Consider the following 9,482-nt stretch of genomic DNA (forward strand, 5'->3'; position numbering starts at 1 on the left):
TTTAAATCCCTAATTGAGTCTTTATCAAACAAACCTCTGAATCCACAGTTAAAGGTGCTCAGTGTCACATTTTAAAACCTTCCGTTACAACTACATTTCCCATGATTCCTGCTGCCCCCCCCCCCCTCACTTTCCCGCTGCTATTTAGAAAAGTTTTAATCTGCGTTTTAAAAGGAACAATTACTAATTTCCTGTCGAGTGCCATAAACCAGTCAGATGTTTTCCGTTTGGCCACGCCCACACGGTTTTAATTAATTCTGCTCAGTTTTATTATTATTGAACGCAGCCTGGAAAACACTTTGTAAACAGTATTTAGCCCTGTTAGCTCGCTACGCTAATTTTGCTAGCACACTAATAGCTATATTCACAAAGTCTCGTTTCACTCACTTCCCGGATGGGGATGGAAGTTACAAAAACCCCTCCCTCCACGGCGGCCATCTTGGCTGCGTGGCAAAAAAAGGGGAGGGGCCAGAATACACTCAAAGTTTTATAAATGGCGTCAAGACGACGTCGATGTCACATTGAACACGTGAGGCGGCGGACATTTTGGCGAGCGACAATCATGGTCACATGTTGTGGTGGTCGTCATGACGACATAACACTGTGTTAGTAGCCTACACTGTGTACTGCATGTGTATACAGTGTACTACATGAGTAGACTACACAGTGTAGGCTACTACATGTGAGTATACCGTGTGCTACATGAGTGTACACCGTGTACTACTTTGGTATACAGTGTAGTACAAGTGTTTATACTGCATACTACATGTAGGTACTATATGTGTGTATCCTGCGCACTACTTGTACTACATTGTGTACTACATGAGTACACATTGTAATACATTGGTGTACAGTGTGCTAGATGTGGGTATACAGTGTACCACATTAGTATACTGTGTACTACATACACGTGTATACTGTGTACTACATGAGTCTACAGTGTACTACATGCGAGTACTAGAGGAAGTATGTGAACTGTGACTCTGTCGTCGTCGTCACTCTCGTGTGCTAACAAACATCAACAAGCTAATATTTTACAGGAACTAGCTTGCATGCTAATGACTCTGTTAGCATGCTAAAACCTTACTCAGGGGCTAATGCTAACGTGTGCTAAAAAAAACAACACAAAAAACAACAACAATAGCATGCTAATCGTTCGTTAATGTGGATTGAACCAGTGGAACAAAAAAAATAATAATTAGCATGCTAACAACACAAACCAAGAAGAAAAAGAAGAAAAACTGCTGATCTGTATTTTTCTTATTGTCGAAAACCGATCCACAGACAAGTGAAGTGTGCCCCAAAACACTGTGGATGAATCCGCCACTGAAGAAAATAGTCCCAGACTAATGCACTAATCTCCCTCTGTGCCAGCTGCTGTTTCACATTAAGAGCTTTAATTGTGTTTGTGTTTCTGCTGTTTTATGAAAATGCTTTTAGCCAGTTAGCTCGTAGACAGTTAAGGATGATGAAGATGAAGACGATGTCGAGGCCTTTAAACAGTGGTTTCACTGCTGTGCTGAACATGATGAATGTGCCATTGATCTGAGGTATTCATGGGTAAATTATTACTCTGTGTGGTGGGTGGGGCAGGAACTCCCATGATGCATCACTTTAAACTCATTTCAATCGATCGATTAGCTGCTTCAGCCTTTTAGTTCTTTAGTATCAGACTCTGAGCTGCGTTCACCTCCACCAGTGTTACACAAAGACACAACAACAACTCTTCTTGGTGCTTTTTCAATATTTAAATTCAAGTTCAGTGACGACTGAAGCACAAACAGAATCAGCTCCACCACACGGAGCAGCGTCTCTACGGTGGCTCACAGGGCTCAAACCACACAGACCGTCACTGAGGTGGAAACATGTGCACAAGTTCAACATTTAAATAAGATTAATAATGAATAAATGTAAAATAATGACCGATATTAAAGAATCTGAAGAACCTGTAGGCTACAGATAAACAGAAACAATCAAACTAATAAAACAAATTATATAAATTAATGATGAATCATTAGGTAGGCCTATTAGTAAAGCACAAACAGAAAATTAAAGGTTTTTACTGATAAATACAATTTCTACTCAATAAATATGGTCAATAATCAATACAGATTTAATGTGGACAAACAAAACAAGCCAACTAATGAATAAAACTTGTACAGATGAATAAAATCTACCTCTAGATGAATCAGACGTCTTCATGAAAAGATAAAACAACAGACTTTAATAATGAACATATAAAGAGTTAACGTCTCTGTGGATCAATAACTCTTAGAGATGTGTGGATCAGTTTACATACATACATTGTTCATAGAGCATCTGACTTTTAAATTAAATAATAAAAATAACTTGTAAAAAAAAAAAAAAGGTGGACTAAACAAAGACACAGATCGATGTCTGGCTCTGACAAACAGTGAAATCTGTAAATATCTGACGTGTTGCACTTAAATCAAACAATCACCGCATGTTTGTTCGCTTTTCTACTTTTTTCTCTCTGACTGTTGAAGCACAACATTTAAATCTGAGGCAACGTCTCTCGTCCTGAATCTGTCTCTGCATGTTGTGTTGCTTTCACTGTTCGTCTGACGCCCGTCATTGATCTGTGATCAGACAAATCACAATCTGTTTATCCTAGAGGTATTTTAATGACGATGTGCACGTGAATTTCCACATCATGTGACCCACCGCTCCGTAGTTTCTGACCAATCAGTGTCTCTGGACAAAACAAAACAAAACAAACAAGTTTGTTTTTTTTTCAGTTCTATAAACATTTCTGATCAACATTCAACTGAAAACAGCCAAATAAACTATTAGCCACGTTAGGTTAGCTGGAGAAGCTAATCCAGCTAGCGAGCCATGCCATTTGTTAGATAGCCAGAAGCTAATCCAGCTAGCCACTTAAATAGTAGGCCTATGTCATAAATATTTCAACCAATGAGCTAATTCAAACCTAACATGGCCTTGTTATTGATCATGTGAAGGTGAACTTACCTGTTAGCAAGGATAGTTAGCTAGCTAGCTAGCTTTAGCCTGACTGGCTGCATGTCGTAGTAAAGTAGTTACGATAAAACAACAGCATCAGTGTCGTTAGCTGTGACAGAAAGAGGAATAATTAAACCAATTAGCCACTTTATGAGATCATTTAAGCCAAACTTTGCCTTATTATTGATAATATCAACAATAATTAGCTAATAAGCTAAAAACGTGGTCTTACTGTTGATAATATCAAGATGATCTTACGTCTTAGCGAGGATAGTATAGTTTACTAGCTTTAGCCACACTGGCTTTATGTAGTAATTTAACTGTAAATTAGTGTAAAGTGTTGTTAGTGAGGAATAATTAAACAATAATGTGCGTACGTGTCAACACACTGGAATCAGTGCCATTTAAATCTTTTATATACAGTCACCAGTTAGCCGGCCAATCAGAAAGCAGACTGAGGGTTCAAACTGACCAATCAGATCGTTTCTGCCACTGCAGTGTTTCCATCTCTGAGAAATGTTTATAGAATAAAAAAAAAACAGTTTTGTCTCCGGCTGCTAGAGCTGGCAGCGGTCTGTGCTCTTATTGTGAAAATCTCTCCTGCCGTTTCCTGTTTCCAGACTGTTTCCTCACTGCCTTACTAGTGTCCATCAGACACCACTTGTCCTAGTGAGGGGACACAGTAATTAGGACAGAGGACACAGGACACAGGACTTAGGACAGAGGACTTAGGACAGAGGTCTTAGGAAGGTTGATGTTTGATTGGACTAAAAGTGAATGTCTCTCATGGGGACGTTTTAGATTTTCTGAACTAATTCTAACTATTTACTTTTGTCTTCTGGTGTTGGACGTGAAGCTGCTGCACTGTGGGACAGACAGAGTCATCAATTAACTTATTGATCAGATCTAAAGAAACATTACGTAATGGCATTTCTCCTGAAACTGATCAGTAGATTTATAGATTTATCAATAATAATAAAAAAAAGAATCTCTGGTCGAAGCTTCAGATCTGAGTAGAAACCTACAGGAAACCCATCAGGAGGGGTTCATTTTCAAAATAAAAGACAATTGAGATGTGAAAACAGATCAAAACGAGCCAAATCGATCACAACGCTGATTTTTACAGAGTGTCATTGAATCAGTCCTGAAGCTTTAAAGGGATAGTAGCATTTTTTTTTTTTAAAGTGGGGTTGTATGATCTCCAAATAGCCCCTAAGTACTTTAATTGCAGTAAAAGACTCTCTGCACTCCTCCCGTTAGCAACGCCAGCCCATAATAGCCCTGCCCAGAGATTTACAACATACAGTGTTGTGAACAGACCCAAAGAAACGGCCTATTTTCGCGGCCTAAAAGAAAAAAAAATACACAGTTCCATTGTTCGCTAAAATAAAAACTGTGTTTTTCCTGCACTTTGAAGGGCTGGAAAAAATTATATTATAGCGAACAATGGAACTGTGTTTTTTTTTTCAGGTAAAACCTCTTTTAGGCCGTGAAAATAGGCCGTTTCTTTGGGTCTGTTCACAACACTGTATGTTGTAAATCTCTGGGCAGGGCTATTATGGGCTGGCGTTGCTAACGGGAGGAGTGCAGAGAGTCTTCTACTGCAATTAAAGTACTTAGGGGCTATTTGTAGATCATACAACCCCACTTAAAAAAAAAATGCTACTATCCCTTTAAACTCAAAGCAGGTGGATGTTATGTGGATCGGTCCACTGGGCGTTTAGAGGGGGGGGGCACCGTCTTTCAAACTGCTGCTTCTTTGTTTTAGTTCCTCTGCTGCTTCGCTCTGCTCACCTTTAACTGATCAAACTGATCAATCGTCTCCACGCCAACGCCACCGTCTCCACGCCAACGCCGCCACTGAATGTCACACACTCGGTCACTTCCTGCTCAGTTTGCATGACATGACCTCGCTCAGATTTTCTATTGTTGGAAACTTTTTGATAAACGGGTTTTTTCCATCGGTTTCTGGCCCAGTTTACAGTTTTGGATGTTTTTCCATCTTTGGTTTTGGACCCGAGTGGATCTGGTCTGGTCCGGTCTGGTCTGGTTCGGTCCGGATCAGAACCAACCAACCAACCAACCAACCAGACTGTTTACATTATTTATTTTTGCCATGTTTGTATCTTATACTGAGGCGACCGGAGAGTCCAGAGGGTCGGAGGTTCGGTGCTGATCCGGGGTCAGGTCAAAGAGATTTACTCTCCTATTAAAAACAAGTCAAATCTTATTTATTGTAGGGGACGAATCTCCTTGTTGTTTACAACTACTTCCTGGTAGAAAACCAGCATGAGAACAATAGTGACGGACGAGAGTTTCGCTATATATATCTAATTTTTCATGTCACTATATCGCCGTTTAGACTAATCTGATGTTTGTAAAGTTTATAAAACCAATGATTGGACAAAAATTGCTATTTATGTGTGCACATTTTTGTAATTAGTCATGGTTATCATAGATTAGCGTGGCTAACGGTTAGCTACCTGTTTAACTTTAATAACTCAGTGACTCAATAAATGCTCCATGAAAAAATATTTTCTCCAGCGGATATCTGAGTTCCAACATGACTGAGCTAACTGGAGTAGTTTCATGTGGTGTCCCACAACGGGAGGGTTTTAACAGCTGACGTCCTGCTGTTAGCTTAGCTACCGCCGTTAGCTTAGCTACCGTTAGCTTAGCTACCACCATTAGCTTAGCTACCGCCGTTAGCTTAGCTACCGTTAGCTGTCCCTGTCAGCTGAGCCACTGATGCTTTCTAGACTCTGTGATTCCCCCAAACTGAATAAATACAACACATAGCAACACAAAACACACACACAGAAATAGTAATGTTTCTTCAATCATTTCAGATTTGTCTAAACGGTGATAGGGCGTGAAAAATATGATATATAGCTAAACTCTCGTTCGTTACTATTGATCTCATTCAAATTACGTGCTGGTTTTCTACCAGGAAGTAGAATGTAAACAACAAGGAGATTCGGTCTATAGAGCGCTTTTCAAAATAAAGTTACAAGATGTTTCACAGTAAAGTGTCAAGTATCTAAACTCAGCATTAGCTTTAGCAACATTAGCTGCTCAACAAACATTCAAACCAAATGAATCTTTATCTAGATAAACGGTGCTTTTCCCCTTTAAACCTTCGATCTTTTCACATTTTCTCTCTTTGAAGTTCAAAAGGACTTGAACGTTTTTTTTTTTTTTTGCTGCAGCTCAGACTGACCTCAGATCAGATCAGATCAGATCAGCACCGGCGCTCAGACAGGAAGCGACTCCCCGAGCCGCTCACTCACACTGATCGTTTTTCACTTGTCTCCATTTTTCTCCAAAGTGCCTTAATGTTGTGTTGAAGTGCAGACGGGTCATGTGACCTGCTGAGAGCTGAAAGCTGATTGGTCCACGGGGCCACGGCTCCCAGAGGAGGAGGAGGAGGAGGAGGAGGAGGATGAAGGTGTTCACAGTGTTAATGTCACATCACATGACTTGTGTTGGGTTTTTTTTTACATTTTTTTTTAAACAAGCTGTGATTTGTTGCATGTTCTGAATTAAAGGCTCATCGCACCAGTTCAGTGTCACGCTCTTATTCTGAAAGTACTGACCAGGAAGAATTTTTTATGCAGCTTCAATGATGTTCAAAGTACGACGGAGTATTAGGGCCACATTGACAAATAAAAACAACACAAACTTTGAGAATAAAGTCGTAGATTTCCAACTTTATTCTCGTAATGTTATGACTTTTTTCTTGTAGGAAATGTACGACTTTATTCTCGTAAATTTACGACTTTATTCTCGTAAATTTACAACTTAATTCTTGTAATGTTATGACTTTTTTCCCGTTGGAAATGTACGACTTTATTCTCGTAAATTTACGACTTAATTCTCGTAATATTACGACTTTTTTCTCGTAGAAAATGTACAATGTTATCCTCTTAAATTTACGACTTTATTCTCTTAAATTTATGACTTTTTTCTCGTAGGAAATGTACGACTTTATTCTCTTAAATTTACGACTTTTTTCTCGTAGGAAATGTACGTCTTTATTCTTGTAAATTTATGACTTTATTTATGACTTTATTCTCGTAAATTTACGACTTTATTCTTGTAAATTTATGACTTTATTCTCGTAAATTTACGACTTTTTTCTCGTAATGTTATGACTTTTTTCTCATAGGAAATGTACAACTTTATTCTTGGAAATTTACGATTTTATTCTCGTAATGTTATGACTTTTTTCTCGTAGGAAATGTACGACTTTATTCTCGTAATGCTATGACTTTTTTCTCGTGGGAAATGTACGACTTTATTCTCGTAAATGTACGACTTTATTCTCGTAATGTTATGACTTTTTTCTCGTAGGAAATGTACGACTTTATTCTCGTAATGTTATGAATTTTTTCTCGTAGGAAATGTACGACTTTATTCTCGTAAATTTACGACTTTATTCTCGCAATGTTATGACTTCCTTCTCGTAGGAAATGTACGACATTATTCTCGTAATGTTATGACTTTTTTCTTGTAGGAAATGTACGACTTTATTCTCGTAAATTTACGACTTTATTCTCGTAAATTTACAACTTAATTCTTGTAATGTTATGACTTTTTTCCCGTTGGAAATGTACGACTTTATTCTCGTAAATTTACGACTTTATTCTCGTAATATTACAACTTTTTTCTCGTAGAAAATGTACAATGTTATCCTCTTAAATTTACGACTTTATTCTCTTAAATTTATGACTTTTTTCTCGTAGGAAATGTACGACTTTATTCTCTTAAATTTACGACTTTTTTCTCGTAGGAAATGTACGTCTTTATTCTTGTAAATTTATGACTTTATTTATGACTTTATTTATGACTTTATTCTCGTAAATTTACGACTTTATTCTTGTAAATTTATGACTTTATTCTCGTAAATTTACGACTTTTTTCTCGTAATGTTATGACTTTTTTCTCATAGGAAATGTACAACTTTATTCTTGGAAATTTACGATTTTATTCTCGTAATGTTATGACTTTTTTCTCGTAGGAAATGTACGACTTTATTCTCGTAATGCTATGACTTTTTTCTCGTGGGAAATGTACGACTTTATTCTCGTAAATGTACGACTTTATTCTCGTAATGTTATGACTTTTTTCTCGTAGGAAATGTACGACTTTATTCTCTTAAATTTACGACTTTTTTCTCGTAGGAAATGTACGTCTTTATTCTTGTAAATTTATGACTTTATTTATGACTTTATTCTCGTAAATTTACGACTTTATTCTTGTAAATTTATGACTTTATTCTCGTAAATTTACGACTTTTTTCTCGTAATGTTATGACTTTTTTCTCATAGGAAATGTACAACTTTATTCTTGGAAATTTACGATTTTATTCTCGTAATGTTATGACTTTTTTCTCGTAGGAAATGTACGACTTTATTCTCGTAATGCTATGACTTTTTTCTCGTGGGAAATGTACGACTTTATTCTCGTAAATGTACGACTTTATTCTCGTAATGTTATGACTTTTTTCTCGTAGGAAATGTACGACTTTATTCTCGTAATGTTATGAATTTTTTCTCGTAGGAAATGTACGACTTTATTCTCGTAAATTTACGACTTTATTCTCGCAATGTTATGACTTCCTTCTCGTAGGAAATGTACGACATTATTCTCGTAATGTTATGACTTTTTTCTTGTAGGAAATGTACGACTTTATTCTCGTAAATTTACGACTTTATTCTCGTAAATTTACAACTTAATTCTTGTAATGTTATGACTTTTTTCCCGTTGGAAATGTACGACTTTATTCTCGTAAATTTACGACTTTATTCTCGTAATATTACAACTTTTTTCTCGTAGAAAATGTACAATGTTATCCTCTTAAATTTACGACTTTATTCTCTTAAATTTATGACTTTTTTCTCGTAGGAAATGTACGACTTTATTCTCTTAAATTTACGACTTTTTTCTCGTAGGAAATGTACGTCTTTATTCTTGTAAATTTATGACTTTATTTATGACTTTATTTATGACTTTATTCTCGTAAATTTACGACTTTATTCTTGTAAATTTATGACTTTATTCTCGTAAATTTACGACTTTTTTCTCGTAATGTTATGACTTTTTTCTCATAGGAAATGTACAACTTTATTCTTGGAAATTTACGATTTTATTCTCGTAATGTTATGACTTTTTTCTCGTAGGAAATGTACGACTTTATTCTCGTAATGCTATGACTTTTTTCTCGTGGGAAATGTACGACTTTATTCTCGTAAATGTACGACTTTATTCTCGTAATGTTATGACTTTTTTCTCGTAGGAAATGTACGACTTTATTCTCGTAATGTTATGACTTTTTTCTCGTAGGAAATGTACGACTTTATTCTCGTAAATTTACGACTTTATTCTCGCAATGTTATGACTTCCTTCTCGTAGGAAATGTACGACATTATTCTCGTAATGTTATGACTTTTTTCTCGTAGGAAATGTACGACTTTATTCTCGTAAATTATGACTTTATC

General features: G+C 36.6%; 1 protein-coding gene across 1 annotated transcript in view; it reads left to right on the top strand.

Annotated features, from left to right (window-relative positions):
* cmtm7 (CKLF-like MARVEL transmembrane domain containing 7) overlaps positions 1–258 on the top strand; it is a 7,303-nt gene extending 7,045 nt beyond the window's left edge. Inside the window, exon 5 of the mRNA XM_085803450.1 lies at positions 1–258. This exon is cut by the window's left edge and continues 339 nt beyond it. The gene's annotated coding sequence lies outside the window, so the exon portion shown is untranslated.
* The last annotated feature ends 9,224 nt before the right edge of the window (positions 259–9,482 follow it).

The sequence above is a fragment of the Trachurus japonicus genome, chromosome 16 (genome assembly GCF_045865225.1).
Source record: "Trachurus japonicus isolate A0001 chromosome 16, Traja_1.0".
Lineage (NCBI taxonomy): Eukaryota > Metazoa > Chordata > Actinopteri > Carangiformes > Carangidae > Trachurus > Trachurus japonicus.